Consider the following 20,093-nt stretch of genomic DNA (forward strand, 5'->3'; position numbering starts at 1 on the left):
GTACTTCGGCAATTCGCTCTTCGGAGCGCCACGCGGTTGCACAACGATTTTTGGGGGCTGTATAAATATTTCCATGGCACGATACAGATCGCTGGCATTGCCATACACATAAATATTGTACGTCAATAAAACCGGACGGACACCATGCATGCGCGTAACAGAATATATATATGTATATACATTTGAATATAAATGCTTTTGATTGCATTTCCTGCACGCCATGTATGCGCCTGCTGATTTGACGGAACAGTGTGCCATTTCAGGTTAGTAGATAACTGCATCATAAACGTACAGGAAATATTTGCGTCGCAAAAAGCTATACTTGACTCACATTTGTCCGAATTCGAATATGAAACCAACGCTTTTAGAATATTGCGCTAAAGATAAGAATAGAAGGTATCCAAACCTACTCGTATAACTACCGTACTGAATATAAAATATACAAAAAAAATTGTATTTTTAAGGCCAGATAGAAGCCAGTTATTAAGTTTATGACCGTAATATGTCGGCATAGGAAGAGAGGATATCTGTAAGTGAGAAAGAAATTTCACAGTTAAGTCTCCAATTTTAAATTTAGGTGATACGTTAAAGGCACTTCTCAGATAGTTTTGTAATAGCTCGACTCAGTATTGTTTGAACAGATACCGAAGAGGGAATATATTATATTTATTTTGTCTACAAAAAAAGTAAAAAATACTACAGGCGACTGAAGGCATTGACAAAATAAGGGAAACAATTCAGCCAAACTACCTTGCTAATACTGTTTCGGTTGCTCGAAGACTACATATTGCTGGAGCTGAAGGAACTGAACATGTCATACGAGTTAACACAAATAACCTATGTACCGAATTTCCATACGCGAATCACTGCTAAAAATGCTATAAATCAGCTTTACTTCTTTGATGAAATTGGCATTGAATCATCTACTATGAGCTACTTCTCTATGGCCGAGCTCTTAATTCGAGCTTGTACTTTCAACACTTAAACCATCCGAAGAAAGCAATTGTCCAGAAGCGAACAGTTGTGGCAAATAACAGAGGAAATGTGCTCCAATATTACCTGTTCCTGTCTATGGTGAATACTATTGCTGGTAAAAATTCACCTCAAGAGCAGCTTGAGAAAATCGGAGGTCACAGTTTTTGGCCAGTAGAGATGAGTTTTACTAGAAAAGTCAGAGTTAATATACCCTCCAAATTCCTTTCCATTTATGCTAAGTAAAACCTTCAATTAAAAGCAAAAAATAAAAACTAATATTTTTTTGCGGATTTCTAGCGCCATCGAAACACAGTGACTGCAACCGCCTGCGTGCTGCTCATTTTCCTATTATTTTACTTCTTCACTTTTAAAGTGAGGACTAACTACTTAGTCATCGCATAGGTATGTATATATTAGTTTAGAGTATGCCCGAATACTCGTACAACGGCAAATGCAGCTGTGAAACTGTAATGAAATCGAACGAAATCATCTGCATTGATCGACATTTGAGCCAAGTTAATAACAAAGTTGAAACCATAAAATAAAACACACTCCGCATAAAGGAAAAAATACACGCAAACATGAGCATAAAGGCACTCTGCCGCTCAGAGTCTACCACAGGTATTAATAATACAACAAATGTACGTGTAAGCGCTTGCGCACGTATGCAGTATGCGGAAATCGATGCGTCTCGTATGCCGGCCGCAACTGAGTAATCGACAAGCGCGGACAAGCGAACAACACCAGAGCCGGAGCTGCATTATAGGAACGGAACTTTTCGGCAGCAGCCACAAAGCCTTCCAACCATGCAGCAGAGCGACTGGCAACACGATACGAAGAGCGAAATGATTTTTAATAATCGATAAAGAAAACTGCTTAGTGGCTTTTTATAGAAGGCAGAGGCAATATCGGCTGGCGGAAAGAGTGGCAGCGCGAACAGGTAGGGCTGGATGTGGCTGGAGTAGGTCCACTCGCTTTAAGCGAAATTCTTTTGCGCATGCGAAGTACCATTCACCGCTTACGTACGTATGGATGTGTGTGCGTGCGTATGCAGACTATGAGTATGCATGGAGGCACATTAAGTGCACTGCTATAGATATGTAAGGACAAGGCGGTCGAACAAAAACAAGTGCAATTCTCATACTCATCATTTTTAAAATTGCTTTCAACACCAGTTGGCTTATCCAATAATTACGATTTTTTAATATTCCCAGAAGTTTTCCTTTTTTCTGTTGCAAATGTTGCTGTCATTTTGTTTTATATCGCGCAATCAATAGCAAAAACAATTTGAGCAAACAATGTGTGAAAAGATTGGATAAGGGAAAAGTCAAATAGTAGTCAAGGTAAGAGGGAACTCAGTGATATTCCTGAACTGTTGTTAGTGTTTTCGTTGCACTACCCAATATATTTATCCCTAATTTCGCTATCTACAACGTATAGGAATATGCATTTGACCTCTAGACCAATATGGGCTAGGTATTTTAATGTATCTTATTACTTAAGTAGAGTGCGCTTAGAAGCTCTACACTCACAAATATACTATGTTATGAAGTTTTTTTGTCAATAGCCACATTTAGAAATTTTTTAGAGACAGTAAACCGCCTTTCTTTCATCATTAAATTCTCTGTCGTATTAAATTTCTGATTACTATTGTTACGTTTTATTAATATTCTACAGATTTTTTCCATATTCTGTCCAAACGTATTCTTCTTCCGTTTGGAAGACAGTGACACATTTTTGTAAATGAAAAATCGCCTTCGCGGAAAACCATTTTTAGTCTGTGATATTTATTCCCATTATCTTCGCAAACTTTCCAAGTGTCTTTCAGTTTTTTTTTTTTTTGGGGAAAACGACGAAGGCGGAATTCACTGTACCTAACCACTGGAAAACTAATCTCTGACTAGGGGATAGCTAAATCTAGAAAAGAAGGTGGATGTGGCAGCACGCCATGCGCTTTTCAAGATATGATCGCATTGAGACCCGATATGCCAATTTTTTACAATCGCCATCGATGGCGAAGCCTTGAAGTACGCCTTGCTTTCATTTTTCAAAATCTTTACTTAATTTTTATAATTTTTTCCGAGTGCTTAAATAATTTTCTTTAGGTATAAGAAATAAGGCAACGTTTCTAAAACTTTATTAAGTTTAAAACCCTAAACGTTTAAGAATTCTTCTTCCAAATAAGAATAAATAATGTACAACTCAAGAATTTTGCAAATATTTAGATTCAAAGACATTAGACCCACGCAATATCTACACTTCCATTTACAGATATAAAAAGTAGACATGTAAGAGTAATTATGATCTAAACAACTGCAACATCGTATGAAATACTTTTCTTTCACTTTCTTCCATGCCACGTAATATCCACAATACCGCAATACATGCGGCAATTGGTATTTGGCATTGCTGGTGCGAGTTCGTGTACGCGTGCGTAGAAAATAAGCCGCCATTTATAGCGTGAAACGGAATAGTTTCGAAAGCGCTATGGCTAGCTGCGCAACAAAGAAACCAGTCAGCAACCTGCTTCGGTATTCCCAAGAATTTCTAAGCGTTGCAATGCCACGCGGGGCTCACTGAGCCTTGCATGTGTAAGTATTATCATTGGCACATAATTCAAGTTTATTGTTTTCAAAAACGCATTCAATAACCACTGAGCATTAAATGATTTACGACCACTGCGAAACAAGTGCTAGTTGGACCCAACTGAGTCCAGCCGATTGCAATGACTATGCGGTAATCAGCAATGTCAATAGCTAATGGCGAAATGTATGGATGTGATTGTCTAATGAAGAGCCGCGAGGTAGTTTCATACCTTTCCCAAAGAGTTGCGCCACAGTGTAGGTATGTTTGTATGCCGGCGATGCCAACGATGACGATGCCGGCATTGACGATGATGTTGGCGAAAGATGAAGACGATAAACATTGAGTCGGAATAACTGTTCGCATACCGCAAATGTCCCAACAACACTTGCACAACAACAATACTGAAACACTTGCGTCCCTGGGCATATATATGCATATACACGAAGTGTGTTTATAATGAGCATTGGATGTAACTTTCTAACTCGATGCGTGCGCACATGGAACTGCGCAGTGTTTATCCAACAAAAAGCAACTGCATGCTTAGAAGCCATCTCGTCGATTGGCCAAAAGAAGTATTGCGTCAGCTTAATCAACGGAAGGTGTGTTGCACTGACAGTGATGCAACATAACATTGTTTCATGGCATTGAATCGAAAGTACTTAGCTTAGTTTCGAGGAAGTTGTTGATTTTGATAAACGATTACTAAATATCACTTCTTTAATTATAATCAGCAAACTCTAATCGGTATTTGAGTTTAGTTGATCCAATTTACTTGTAAAAGAAGTTTCTCGATCATATCAGGTACCTGTGCTTAAAAAATATTTGAGAAATCGACGAAATTGTCTTTCCGAGGTTGAGAAATTTTACTTTTCATCAAAATATATTTTCACTCAAACATAAAAAATTACTTGATGATAAGATTTGGTGAGTTTGCTTTCGATTTCTTAATAAAACACAATATTCATTTATCAACTGAGTTTTAAAGGCTTGCTTAAAACAACAGTTCTATCTACAGTTTGAGATGTGTTTCTAATCGTTACTCACTTGACCATGGCGTCAAAACTTAGCACACTTTAATCTCATCTGCACTCATCATAAGTATCTGAATTTCTTCCAGTCGCGGAATTTATTAAGTTAACTAAATGAACCAACCTTAAGTAGCTAAACAGGCTGCAAAGCAATATCTTTCTTGGAGTGCTTGCTAATGATAATTTAAATTAGATTCTCTTTGGGACAAAAGAACTCTATCCTCTATTTGGGTATAAATGTCCAATGACACACAAATTTTCAGCCGATTCAGAAACGTCGTTTTGTTTGGGTTTTAAAAGAAAAGTATTAAAAGAGCAGCATCAGTCGCTGTTTCGATTCCTGCTTTTAGAAGGGAATTCGCAGAACAAAATCAATGAGCGCTTGGCTACTACATAAGTTGACTACTCTCCTTTGATGATCATCGTCAACAATTAGTTTATTGTGTGTGCCGCACTTATGGTGTCCCGAAAACGGTGCGTAGTTTAATTGACCCAACGTGAAATATTGAGCATATGAAAATCAGCGGTATGTTGGGTGTTACGATTGCTAACCATGGAACGGCGAGACGATTTCAAAGCAATATTTATTACTGTTTAAGTGCAATCCGCGGAAGATACTCGTCATTACGCGGCTATCGATGAAACATGGATCCACTGATAAATAGCAGAGGTCAAGAGATAGCCAAAACAATAAGAAGTTTGGCGGGACTACCTGGAGAAGGGCAGAGGGCTCACAGGGCTTTACTATACCGGACTATTAGATTGATTCGGCGAAAACTGCAGCAGTTGGTAAAGGAAAAATTTCTTTTCCATCATGATATATATACTCATAAAACTCGAATATATTTCCTAAGGGTCTACATACCCAAATGAAAGTTTAATTTCAGCAATTTGTGTTTACAAAAGCCAGAACAAATTTTTCGAACACTGAGGAAATCACTGTTACAGTCGGTCATAGCTTAGTACGTCTTATAATAAAAAGCGCGATACTAAATAACTGTAATAATAATCAGATAATTTAAAATTAAAACTTCGGAAATGACTTAGATATTGTTTAACTAAATAGCGGAAGGTACTTTGACACTTTTCTCACAATTTAGGTAAAATCTATTTCTTTAATACAAAATTGGTTTTCCAATTAGACCAATTGATATTTATTATTTTTAAGTGTTTTATACCCTGTTGAAATGGATCTTCATTGTTTACCAGTCTCACTGAATCCATCACATTTGGCCAAAAATATTTCTCGCTTCTGAAAAGTCTTTCTTTTTCCACGCTGACCACCTTCAAACATGTAATTCCACATCGTAATTTTTAATCGGTCAGCATATTTCAACTAGCCTATGGACATTCCATGCCCAAGGTACTACTAAGCTCTTATACGTGGCGCAGCATAATTACAATGTTGCAAGGTTGCATGCCGCTACTAGAAGCTTTCAAGTAAACACGCAGGCAGCGAGTAGCTGCTGCTCGTTTGTTTGTGTCAGCGTTTGATTGGTTGGGGCTAATTTCCAAGCACGCATTGGTTGGCTACCCAAAAGGGCTACCCTTTCGCATTGCACCGCAGCACAATTGTGCGGCAGCGGCTTCACCAATGCCATCACAATAACCGAATGAAAAAATTATCAACAACTATGTAAGATTCGAGCGCAATTTTCCAGCACCGACACACTTTAATGATAGGTTGTTGTCCACATGCAACAAAAACAACAGAAGCAGTGTTGTTGTGTGTAGTATTAAGATCAATAGGAATATTTACAAATGATTTGCCTGCTTCAATTCCGCCAGCGCCAAAGAAATAGTTTCCTTTCATACCGCCAGCCATTTAATTTCTCTACAGCTGGCTTTCTGCCTTATCTGTTGTTTCTTTCTCGGGATTTTGCCTTTATTTCGCTTCGTTGCGTTTGCTGTTGAAATTGTGTTGCAGCCCACCGCGTCCTTATCAGTGCGACGCGCATTTCCACATCTCCTGGAAAATGAACATCTGGCGTTGATTTTAATTATATCGTGCATGGCATACATCGTTCACTAAAACACACACACATTCGCACACGTATAAACGTGTATACGTTTGATTGTGTTGCATATCGACATGCGCACTTGATAGCAAAAGAGTCTTCTAGTTTATGGCGTTTCATAAAAGGGGCGTGGTGCCAATAAATTGCATTGCATTCTTCCCAAGCCAGGCTTACGATTTGAAAAAAAGGTAGATCTAAAAATAAAAAGCGGTGAAAATGATTTAACCGGCAAATAAAATAAACTATTTGACGGACTATAAGTAAGTGTAGAAAATTATAGACAACTCCTACCGCAAGCAGTTAAACTTTAAGAGCTTATTGAAATGCTGAAATATTAATTATTTGAAATAAAGCACATAAATATATTTCAGTCTTCTAACCGAGATCTTCACAACTCTCATAACTGTTTCGCATTTAAACTTAAATTCTATTGGACAAAAAACATTATATTTGCAAAATAAGGCGTTTCTACTGTTTTTAGTACAAATTTTAAAGCAGCTAAAGGGTTGAACAATATCGCTTACCATTATCGTTGAGAAAAGGGAAGGTGTGGTTGCCAAAATAGGCGCGTGTTTCTGAGAACAAATTATCAATATGTGAGACTTCATAGAAAAACTGCTTTAAATTTATTAAACTCTGGTATCCCGAAAATAACTTCAGTGAACTCAGACGATCTCAACTTGAAAGACCTTAACATAATTGCAGAATAAGCATGGATAGAATGCAAGGTCAGGAAGCTTTTCAGATACGAAGATGAAGCAGCGAAAGTTTAATTTATTTGTTGTGGAACTTTCCTCAGTCATAAAGAAGTAGCAGACAAGAGGAATGTCTTATTTCACTGACAGAAGGCAGATTTTTCAACAAATTTTATAATTGAAAATAAAACCCCGTTTTTAATGAGCAATGTTTGTAACTTATTTTCCGTTATTTTTGCTAAAGTTGTTTAATTATTATTCTGAAGACCAATATGATTTTACTTGAATATACAAATAAATATAAATTTTCAGAAGCTTTGCGAACGAGCGCGGAAGGCACTAGTGCGATATAAATTGCCTAAGATATGCCCGGGTAGGCTTTAGATGGCCTTGCCCATGGACATATCGATAATAATTCCATCGGAGAGCTTCCTGTACAAGAAGATCATACGTTCTCTCTAGATAACATGCATTCAATATCAAGTCTCTGACGTCACATGTGTGGAACGTCGTATTCTTTCTCGTTTTTGTTTAGACCCTCAATATCTCGTTCATTGAAGGCTGCGGAGGACAATAGTCCGCGGTGTTCGGTTGCTCAACCCGAACTTCTTTCTAGTACGTTTTCCATCATTATAAGTGCTGAACTCCTGCTCAGCTATAGCCGCGTAAGCGGTCTACGCTAATAAAGAAGAAAAATATATATGTAAATTTTTGGTATATATAATATATAAATAAAACAATTAGACGAGATGAGTCGATTGAGCCATGTCAATCTTTCCGTTTGTACATAGGAGTAATAGTCCCTCAGTTTTTAAGATATCCCTGAAACTTTTCAGACATAATTTTCTCTTCACGTAGTTATTTACTTGTGGGAATATATCATTCAACTATAAAATATATGTACTATATACCATATAGAAAAACCGATCAAAATCAAAATAAAGATTTTTTTTACGCTTTTATGCCATACGAAAGGGTTTTCTCTTATTTTACTTCTTTTTATCAATTAAAAATGGAATTTTGAAAGAAGGCGTTAGAGTTACACTTGATTGATTACATTAAATCAATTTGGAAAGAAATGCGATCCGTATCTAATTTAAATTTTTAGTTTTATAACTCCACTCTCCAAATTTGTGTCTGAATAGTGTCTGAATATTAAAGATAGTATGAGAGTTTTGCGAATTCCTAAAAATGAGCATTACTACTTCAATCTTAAATATTCAAGCCCACATAAACCTCCAGCACCTAAAACGGAGCCTTAATCTCCCCAAATTTTTATAACAATTAAAAAAACGAAAATTACTTCTACAACCACTGACACTATAGAAATACAAAGGCCGAATCCAGTTAACCTCCTTACATTTCACATGAATTGAAAATCTTATAGCACCTGCTATTGCGCTGCCTCGACAAGCGGCATAATCTCCTGCCGGCCACAAATTGCTTTTGTTGCGACCCACATGTCTACCAACGGAAACTGCTCATAAATAGCAACGCACAGGTGTGTGGTTGTGTATGCTAATCTAATGTCACTGCTATGCAATATAATCGCATGTGACAGTTTAAGGTGGGCCCACCGGTGGTGGCGGTGGCGGCCACTTACCCAAACTAATACAGTTATAATCTAGTGTGCCGCCACGCCATGGAGCATTGCACTGCAAGAGCAGCGCACGCTACGCCATGCCATGCCACGCGTCACGTCAACGCGCCGTTGAGCGCGCGACACGCACGCATGCGCCGTACGCACCTCTACTTTGTTGCGCCCAATATTTATGTCCATTTATGTCCGTACCTTTGAATGTGTGTGTGTGTATATCTGGCACGGTATGAGATACGAAAACGACAGTTAAGCAGGCAAACAGCCGTTTCAGGCAACTCGCAGCAGCGCGCCGATTACCGCTCCACTGACTGCAAAGTGCTTTCATAAATTTATTAAATAACATTTGCCAGAATTTGACAGTTTATCGGTTAATTATGTCAGACTTGCGAAGCGCTACGTGGCAGGAACTCCGACTGCTCCATGCCACCGGGTTGCGTTAGTTTTGGTGTTTATACAGAATATTAAGCTTTGTTTCCAAATACGCGTTTAAGTACGTTTTATTTACCTTAGTCAAAATCAGTATTTTTTTGATGATGAAAATCGTAATTTGTAGATTTACCTTACACTTATACACATACAGACATGTACGACAACTTTTAATGAAATATTTACGTTGTTTACGAGTTTGAATATATTATGTATTTGACTTTTGGAAAGAAACACCGCTCTATTTTACTAAACTGTTTCCACTTGATTTGGCAGCAACCAAAACGAAGTATTATACCGTATGTTCTGTATTTGTTGATAAAAACTTTAGTTTGGTTCTTAATTCTGCGGTTTAGCTCAATTGTAAAGCTGCGTGACCGGAAAGTTTTTCTTCAACAGTAATATAATAATAAAATATTCCAATTTTATATAAAAACAAGGCAAACGTTAAATTCGGTTGCACCGTAGCTATAATACCCCTCATTGATACAAAGGTTCTTTACAAGAACTTTATTCCGATCGTTCACTTTGTATGGCAACTATATACTAAAGTGATCCAATCTAAACAAATTTCTTCGGATATTGTATTACTTCCTTAAATAACCTAAGCAAAATCATGTGAAGGTATTTCATCAAATTAAAAACTTGATTCTAATCGTTCAGTTTGTATGGAAGGCATAATCTCTAATGGTACGTTGCGCAGAATTTCAGATCGACATCTCAAACCTGAGGGATTACTTTGTATATATGCCGTCATGCAGACGGACATGGATAAATCAGCTTAGCTTAGCATACTGATCATTTAATTGGGTCGCTGACGTTTCCATCTGGATTTTGCAAAGTTCGTGGCAAATTTAATATTCACTAGTCAGGGTATAAGTTGCTGTGCGGAAACTATAACAATTTCTTGAAACATCATAGTCATATAAAACTAAAAAGGCTACTGGATGTTATTCAAACTCTTTTCAATTGTCTATCAATTGTTGTCTGAAGCACATCACCCATGAATTTGTAGGTACAATGACATAATTCTTATTTCATTGATTTAGGGGGAGATATCACTCGAAGATCTAAGGAAGACGTAAATTAAAGATATTGTTTCACCTAATTCCAAGTTGCTAGGAACTAACATAACTCTCGTCATCAGATCATACTTCGGACTGGCCTACTCAGTGAGAACTCGGTTATACGCCAGCAAAGAAAAAGAAGAAACGAAGACAGAAGGAGAAAATTAGGAATGCATAGAGTTTATTAACTGTATAAAAATATGTTAATAAACTTTTATTTTGCCAAAATCAGTACTAATTTTAGCATTGGAACGAGATAAATTTTTTTACAATATTGTACATAACAAGATGAAGCTTGGGTAGAATCAAACGTTTCTTACTCCTGCATCTAGCAAAAATCAAAGCCAGGTGGTGGTATTTACCATGTGTTGACAGAATTTGAGATTAAAAATTGTTGCGAAAGAATTCAACATTCATTATCCCTCATAGGACTGTCAGGATAATGTTGTGTGCGGAGTTAGGTAATTTCACCAAAAAGTGGCTGGTACCATGCCCATCATCCAATAAGGACATCGGCTCCTATAAAGCCTTCTTGTGCTATTTTCGTAGAAGAATGTGATTTATCTGGTGCATGACTTTAGATTTATAGAGATTTTAAAGTTAAAAAAAAAAAACATTATATGGGGAGTGGGCGAGGTAATCACCATGAATCAGTTCACTTTTACAAATTTCTTCATCATTGAACTAATAATATACGCTAATGCTGAACATATTTCTCATCTAATATAAAATTTCTTAATAAAGCATTTATTTAAAACAGCTCAAGCGTTAATTACAGCTCCGAAAGCGTTTAATTGAAAATGAAACTGAACCAATAATATATTGATTTCCAACAAAAAATTAAAAGAGACTCATTTCGTACACGATTGGGCAAAAGTGAAAGGTGGCAAGCAATACGCCGTTACTTTTGGCAATCAGCTTGCTGCGCCAAGAGAGTGGGCTCAGTGCAGCTGCCGAAACTACGAAACCGAATTCACCTTTGACTGAGAAAATTTGTCAATGACACAGCCACGAATTAATTTTTTACGAAATTTCTGGTTGATTGTTAGAAAAATGTATTATAATCAATTCCACCAAACCAGTAAAATACGTAGTCAACAGATTGCTGCCGTCGATCGGGGTGTGGTGGGGTCAGCGCTTAATTGAAAGGCGTTGCAAGTGCCCCTAACGATTAATAAGCCTTGCAGGGTTGCATTTTTCACAAAAACTAGACAACCGTTATGGCAAAATATTTACTCACTATAAAATTATATGCAAACATTAAGTTGCAAGTATATATTGTACATAAGGCACTCAACTTAATAACAGTCGGCAATATTAACATAACCTCGTGCTTCACACCAAGTTGGCGTTTTCGGCGGCGACTGCTAGTGCTCACAAAAACCGCAAATGTACTTTTTTGTTGCCGCAGTAGCCATGCCACAGTTTTTACACCTTATTTGCAACACTCATTGGCGCAGCGCTCGCCTGCATCACTGTTGTAGCGCCATCGCCGTCATACGACAATCATTGCAACATCGCACGACAACCTCCAACCTGCCAATGCAACGGCATTGTTGCCAGCGTTTATGTGGCAGTAATAACGGCGGCGACAGCGCTGAACGCTAACAAGTTCACACCGCAATTTCCTGGCACGTACTTAACATGCCACAAAAAGTTGCTGCTTCCCTATTCTTACCTCAGCGGCCACTTTCCAAGCATGCCACTTTACGCTCGGCTTTGCTGCCGCGCTGAGCGCGTTTATTATGGCTATTTTGGTTGGAAATTCATTTCAGTGTTCTTTTGCAACGTTTGCTGTTGTTGTTGTAGTGTTGTAGCCTTTTTCGTTTTCTGCGATTTGAGTGTTTTTGGTGTGAGTGTGCCACAGCAAATAAGGAAGTACACTTTCCATGCATAATAAACCATAATCGCCGCTGTCTTGCCATGCCGCACACCGCGCTGAACGCCACCCAACGTACGGCACTCACTCTCCTCTTGCGGCGGCATGCTTTTTGTTTTCGTTCGTTCATTCGTTACTCGCTCACGTGAAATTATTTGCAAATGTTTATTGCCTTTTCTGCGGTCGATTCTGGTTTATGTGTTTCAAGTTCGTACGGAAATTACTTTTACTGTGGATAACTGCAAATTTGTTCGTGGTTTTTGTACTGCAGAATCTGCTGGAAATTGATTTATATTTTCTCACTGCACAGTACACAATAAAAATTAAGCGCTAATGTTGAACTTTAATGCCGTGGCACGTCATAAATGGCAGCGAGGTGTTTCAAGCACCGTGGCAGAATGCAGTGTCGGTGTCAATGCATCGATAATCTCAACATTTCAGCGCAGACACATACATATACTTATGTACTTGTATAGATTTATAGTATGTTTATAGGTGTATATGTATGTACATTGTATGAAGTTTCAAAATAAAACATTTAAAAAATGTGGCAATCAAAGCGGCAGGAAATTACTCCAAAATTACGAATTTATTCTTTATAATTAGATTTAACAATTCTTCTTTATTTTCTTTTCTTTTCAGGTAAGAAAATGTACATGAAGATCAAAGAATTCAAAAGTGGTGTGAGCTCTGATTTTTACAAAAGTATATAGACGTTGTAACCGATCTGTGGGTAGGTATATGATGGCATAAGGCCACATCTTGGAAAATATTAAAATCAAATTTTGCTCAATCATAAGATTCCTTTAAACAGAAAACAAAACTTATAAAACCACCCTGGTAGCAAAAAATGCTATTAACAAACAGCTAGAGAGTGTCGTCCAAAATAATGACTTTAAAAGTGCTAAATACAAGTAGCTTAATTACAGTATTTGGACCTTAGTTTCATGTATGTTTGGTACTGCATTTAGTTCGGTTGAGTTATCATTCAAGTAGTCCTTAACCCGTTGACAGTTCTTGAGTTAGGATAGGATTTATAACAGATCACCGAAACGGAAATCGAGTTTTAGTAACAAGTTCTTCGTATTATCATTAGTCATAAAAAAGTTGCCTGCATCCTCACGTCTCCATCTATCACAAATCTGTTTTGATTAAGGGTTCCAATTTCGACCAGTTCGTCTAGATGACTAAAAATAGAAGGGTTTTCAGCCTTAAGAAGGATTTAACGAGATTATTCGTCCATGACTACTCCAACGATAACCTTTTTCCCCCCAACCGACGCGATAAGCGCATCTGCATACGTGCGTAATTAGCCAAGCTAGGAAAGACAAGAAAATTTTTAAGTGTCGAGATCTAAAACTGCTCTGCTACAGAAACAAAAATTTCAGCACCTACAGTTTAAAAATACGTTAAAACAGATTGTTAAGATTTTATGTATTAAGAGAAAGTAATATAGTATTTTCAATTTGGAAACATGTTTAAAACTAATAAAACGACTAGTGTATGGAGGTAGACTTAATCTAGAATCCCATCGGAAATAAAAGGAGAAAAGAAAAAAATGGTTTTGAACTGACTTTAATATGTCAGCATGAATTTCGTTACTAGGGATCCATATAACATAATCATATTTCAAAATAGGTCTAAACGATGTGGTAGAAAGGGTTTGATAACATAAAAGTCTAAATTCTTTACACTTTTAAAAAAGCTGAGAACACCTTTTGCTTTCACAACCTTGATATCAATATGAAGACTAAAATTATGTTTAGGGTCCATAGTAACGCCTAAATAAACAAATTTAAAAACTTGCTCTAGTCTACAGTATTTTATTACATAAATAGAGAGATACCGTGATCTACGAGAAAAGCACATCGCCTTACATTTTTGGACATTACATTAATCCTGTATCTAACAGACACCAAGATCTTCCAAAAAATGTCAATAATTGTCATTATTCGAACATAGTGAGTTCACGGTTCAGTTAAATAAGGATTTAGTGGTAGATATATGGTAGCAGATGTATACATTGATGCAGTGGATGTATCGATAAAACGCTCATTTTAAGGGGAAGTGTAGTATCATCGATTGTCGGCCAAGACCACACAGTTTTCTGTATAGTCTTGAATGTTGAGAAGTTTTCAATAAGCTTTCAAAGCAATGCCGACTTATTCAGTGGTATTCAATAAAATCTTGTGCTAAATATTTCGCTAAGATATCGCTTTAATTCTGCTACCATAGATCACAGTGTTTATATGTTCTCACAAATGCCAGCTCGAAGTACAATTTAGCCTGCAATTTTTGGCTGTTTTTCAGGACTTATTATCCCTTCACAAATCTGTACTTAGAAATTTGGAAATTATATATAGGTATCTACTCTTACTGGTATTCCTTTAGGATTTATCAATTATATATCGCACAGTTTTTGCTGAAGAACATTTGAATACTTTTGCTATAGAAAAAATCTTACAATCCTTGTTTCAGCTTTGCTCATAGCAGACCACGATCTTTCCACAAGCAATGTCTATCAATCAAATAAACGTTTAAAGATGGTGTTGTCACTTTCTTTATCCATACTTCCTTATATGGTATTATTATTATTATTATTATTTTTTNTTTTTTTGAAAATGCATATATATACGAGATTTTGCTATAAATGGTTGGATTCTCAAAAGAAACAAAAAACAGAATTTTTATATACCAACGAGGCTGGCCAAATTTTTTCCATAAAAGCGAAACAATAATACTTTACACAAAACAAATATCTATTATTGTGGAATTCAGAGAACCTGTCGCATACATTTCCCCAATTTTATTTAAAATTTTAACCAAAAATATTCAAACATGAGTTACTTCATGAGGCTTCACCAGGATTGAAATTCAACGTCCATTAGTCAATACCGAATTTATTCCATCATTGATAAAGTGCTGCATTGTTGACACCATTTAACCATCACCAATTATTCTGTCAAATAAAACTAGTTAAAAATTAATTAGGCACATTAAAAGTGCCATGTGGAATATAACTCAGTCGCCTAACAAGCGAGCAAAATGTTGATTTTGCAAAACACCAGTTGAACGCAGCGGGTTCGTGGCTAAAGTCTTTAAAGACCGCCAAGCATATTGGCAAAACCAGGAAAATCTTTTTCGGCATTTTCGGATTTTTAATGGCAAATTATAATTTTGGCTAGAGCCGCTGACTACGGGTATATGCTGCGTTTAGTTTTTGGGATTTTCTCGCCGAAAACACTTGCCTCTCGCCTGCTACAGTACTGACGGTGCCACATTATAGTCGTAATTTCAAAACGCTTATCAGCTAATAAATAACTCAAAATATTAGGCAATCGTAATTGTGTGTTGTGCTGGCCGCGAGTGCGCATACACATTCGGGTAGACACATAAGCGCAGAGAAACATGTGGACATATGCATGTGCATGTGTGTAACAAACTGTTGCTTGCTCATAAACATTTATTTATCCGCCAAAACTGGGCAGTATTTCCCATAGCAATGACAGGTGTTTATACACAACTCTCATACATACACACTCGTAACAACGTACATATTTATTAGCACTTACGACTGCGGAAAAGGCGCATAACGCTACCGCTACAAACAAACAGACACCGAAAAAATGGTGAATAAATATCAACGACAAATAAATAAAACGAAATTCGCGCGAAAAAAATACGAAAACAGCCACAAGTTATTTGCATTAATATTAGAGTTAAGTCAATTTATGCCCACCAGCAGCTGTAAATGAAACTGCCCAGCCGGACGGACAGCAGACAACAGGCCTGATTCAGACAGACAACGGCCATTTCGGCCGGCGCGAAGTATGCGTCAGGTGTGTACGTGCGACGCACACACACACAATGCCAAATATTAAGCTGCAAGCACCCATACACAAATATTCAACGAAAATTGCATATAAAAACAGCAACAATAAAACTGCTACGAAAAGTACAAGCAAACTTACTCGAAGCTTACAAGCTAGCTACAAAAGCGTGGACGTGTGTATGTGTGTACACTCGCCTTCGCGGGTGAATAAGCGCACACGCGCACTGGTGCACCACCCCGTCGTCGCCATGCCGCAGACAAAAATGAAATGCAACATTTTCGATCAGATAATAATTGTTTTAAGTTACATTTGTGCGGCGTGTGCAACATTTGCTGTTGCAAATGCCACAAGTGCACAGCAGCGGCATGACGACTAAGCAGTCAGCAGTCACACGTACATATAAGCATACCATTTGAAAGGGGCAAGGCAAGACTGGCGTGTAGTTTCTCAGCCATTGGCTTCTTGGCGGCTGCGCTTTGCTTGCGGCTGCGCTTGTGCGTGTCGCCGCTGAAATTGTGCGCTTCGCTGTTTGTATGTTGCCGCTGTCTGCGTTTGCCGCCGCTTTTGTTGACGGTAATTTTCGTGGCTAAACAACATTTGATGCAATGTGTTGCAGATGATGTGAAATTATTGGTGTGCTGGCAAAACACATAATTTGTCAGCACACAGGCCAACATATAACTATTTGCGGCGGCGATGTGGCAAGTTTGGATTATATAAATGTATAATTACACAGTTGTTGTCGTTATAGCTTTAACAAAAAAAGTATGAATCACATTTTTTTTCTAAATAACTGTTGAACGAAGCCCAATAAACTGCGTTAAAAAGCGTTAAATGATAAGAAGCTTTTTATATTTTTTATTTTGAAGAACTTAAACAATAAATTAACTACTCAATCATACAAAATTATAATCAAGTAATTGTTAAGCAGATTTCTTATTTCAAGTCAAAAAATTAATAACTTTTGACATTTAATGAAATAAAAAAAAAAAAAATCCTGATACCTTTAAAAACTATTCCGTACTAACAAATCTACATTTAAATATAATAAAACATTTAGCTAAACATAGCTTATCACTTTTTATACTGTCTTACAAAGTTTCAATATAATTTTCGCACATGTCATTGACGATAAGGTCGCACCAGCACTCAACAACCTTACCAATGATTCTTAATTTTTGTTTTTGCTTCAAGAAAAATGGCAAAATGGCATTAGCAGCAGCATTGTAAGTTTTTCGCACCACTGTTTCGTTTAATTTGAAAATTTCACGTCCACGTTAAACTCACACAGTAAAATATATGCTTGTACTTACATTACTACTTCTGACCCTGTAGAAAATTTATCAGTAATTAATATCATATTATTCGCATTTGAATTTCAGCATTCACGTAGCCATTGAGCACCGCCCTTATAGCTCTGACAGACGTGCAAAACTAATGCGCCTTAAGCAACGCTAATGCGCATTGAAATTTTATGGTGACAGACGGCAGACTTGTGCATTTAGACATAATTTTGTTTATTTATTAAAAGAAAGTATAAGTTAGATAAATTATTAATAGAAATTTTGGTATGTTCGGAAATCAGTATAAATTTAACGAAATATTCGGTTATTATTAAGTTAAGAATATTGGAAAAAAGGATAGCAAACTGTGCGTTATTTGTTTTCTGTCATCTGTTGTCTACTAAAATTTGGTAAATTCAGCTAAATGCACGAAATTCTTGTGCATTACAAACTTGCATTAAAATGGGTCAAATGCGCAAGTAAATGTAAATTAAGCTCGCTAATGCATATTAGCGCTGTCGTATATCAGGGCTTTTTATGCCATCCATGGTCGAATTTCACGTTGTGCGATTCGTAGAAGATAGCGAAAAAGGAAGCTTTTGAGTGAAAAAGTAGTCTGAAGTATTTCTATGTTTTAGTTTAAATAAATAATGTCAGAATAAATAAACAAAAATATATATATAAATAATATTATACGCCAGTTATACGAATATTACGCTATGGAAACAATATTAATGTAATAAAGGGGCTTGTCACACTGCCTATTTTTACCTTTAGCAGTATTTATACCAGTTTTTTGTTCGATTCGCCATTAATAATCTCTCTAACATGGCAATAATAATGCTCAAAGTCTTTTTAACTTTTTTATTTTATGTTGTTTGTTTGAGTCGACACTCGCATGGCTAGATGAGATTGGTATAACTTTTATTTATCTTACCTCAAAACCTCTGCAAAATAACGCTACTCACATTTAAGTAAGATAATAGTCACAAATGCTCCTCGAACTCCCTACAGGAATGTTTCTGCACATTCGCACATATGTTGATTAAGAGTCCACAGCACAGTGCATGCAATTATTTCTGCTTCTTTCAATTTCAAATATTTGTTAGTGGTTTGTCTTAGATAAATGCAAAAAAAATTTAAATAAATTGTGCTAAAGGAGTTATAAACGTTGCGATGACTAATCAAAGCCAATTAGTAATCGGATAAACGTATTCAGATTTTATACCTTTATAGCGGAGTTAAGAACCATGAACATTCATTGGCTATTGTGTAGAAATAAAAGTCAGGTAATAATTTCTTACTTCACTTATGAGAAAACCGTTCAAACAATTTAATTTCAACACTTAATCGGTGACACTTAGATATATGGATATTTCCTGCCAGCAGAAACTAGCAGCTCTCCCTTCCTCTTCAGCTTTCAACTTGTGTACATTTCTGCCAGTTTTTTTGGTTAATAATCGCTTTTCCATCAGAAGAACTTGACTGGCTAGTGATAGTCCATTCGACAAAATCATATTTTTGAATTTCAGGAGGATCTGTTTTGACAGTACCTTTTTCTCTTTGGCAGGGCCGCCTCCATTTCTCGAGCTGTGTTGTTGTTTAATTATGTTTTATAACTGATTTATATGAATCACATATTAACAGAGATTTCAGGAAACGATCTTTAGTATAGATTGACTATATTTCCTACATCCATGAGTTTTGTAGTTTACTAATAATTCGGCTAACACTCATTGACACCTAATTACCAAGATGAGCGTATTTTTAAGAATAATAGCACAAACGGTTGGTGCCATTACGACGCGTCTTAAGTCACCTTTTTGCCATAGTCGAAGTTAGTCGTTTCGAAGTAGAATATAATTAACTACACTTATAGGTCTGCAGAAACAATTAATGGCAACATAAGTAACCTTATAATACACGAATAATACTCCCAGATTTTGAAGAAATAAAGGCATATTTCAACTAAATGTATAGTTCAAAATTCATTCGGGTTTAATAAAAGGATATAAATCAGGAAAACTCAAGTCACTACTATACTCTAGGAAAATATTTGTAAAATTCCAACTGTGTACCAAATGTGATCTTTTAGAACTAAGAGGCTTAAAACTGTCCTATCGGCTCAGCCCACTCTCAGACTCTTTGTGAAAAGATATTTCTCCGAACCGCTTCAGTTAGTAGCGTGCATTATAAAGTTTTATTGAACTTCTTCTAGAACTGGACGAACTTCTGCACTCAATTTGAATAGGCGTAATTGTGGCTCCTGATGAAGCTTCAGATGACTTTCAAAAATCTTATATGGACATATTATAGGTATATAAGGTCTTAGAAAAAAGTGCTCTTAAATCTAATTTTACAACCGAATTAGAGAAAACGTTTTAGCAAAACTGAAAACAAAAGAAGTTTTTGCTAAAAGAAGCACCTACATTTTTATACCCTTAACAGGGTATATTAAGTTTGTCACGATGTTTGTAACCTAGGAGGAAGCGTCGGAGACCCTATAAAGTATATATAATACATAAATGATCAGTATGTTGAGCTGAGTCGAGTCTGTCTATATATACGAACTAGTCCCTCTGTTTTTAAGATATCGTTTTGAAATTTTGCAAACGTCATTTTCTTTTCAAGAAGCTGCTCATTTGTCGGAACTGCCGCTATGGGGCCACTATAACATATAGCTGCCATACAAACTGCGCAATC

The 20,093-nt window shown here is 36.6% G+C and overlaps 1 protein-coding gene across 2 annotated transcripts in view; it reads left to right on the plus strand.

Annotated features, from left to right (window-relative positions):
- LOC108967887 (protein dachsous) overlaps positions 1-20,093 on the plus strand; it is a 245,508-nt gene that overhangs the window by 151,301 nt on the left and 74,114 nt on the right. The window contains exon 1 of one of the 2 annotated variants that reach the window (XM_018931558.1): positions 12,932-13,007. The exons of the other annotated variant lie outside the window; for it this stretch is intronic. The gene's annotated coding sequence lies outside the window, so the exon portion shown is untranslated. Of the gene's footprint in view, positions 1-12,931; positions 13,008-20,093 lie in introns of those variants that run through there. 2 annotated transcript variants of the gene reach the window in all.

This window comes from Bactrocera latifrons, unplaced genomic scaffold (assembly GCF_001853355.1).
Source record: "Bactrocera latifrons isolate USDA-ARS-PBARC rearing strain unplaced genomic scaffold, ASM185335v1 scaffold_101, whole genome shotgun sequence".
Taxonomy (NCBI): domain Eukaryota; kingdom Metazoa; phylum Arthropoda; class Insecta; order Diptera; family Tephritidae; genus Bactrocera; species Bactrocera latifrons.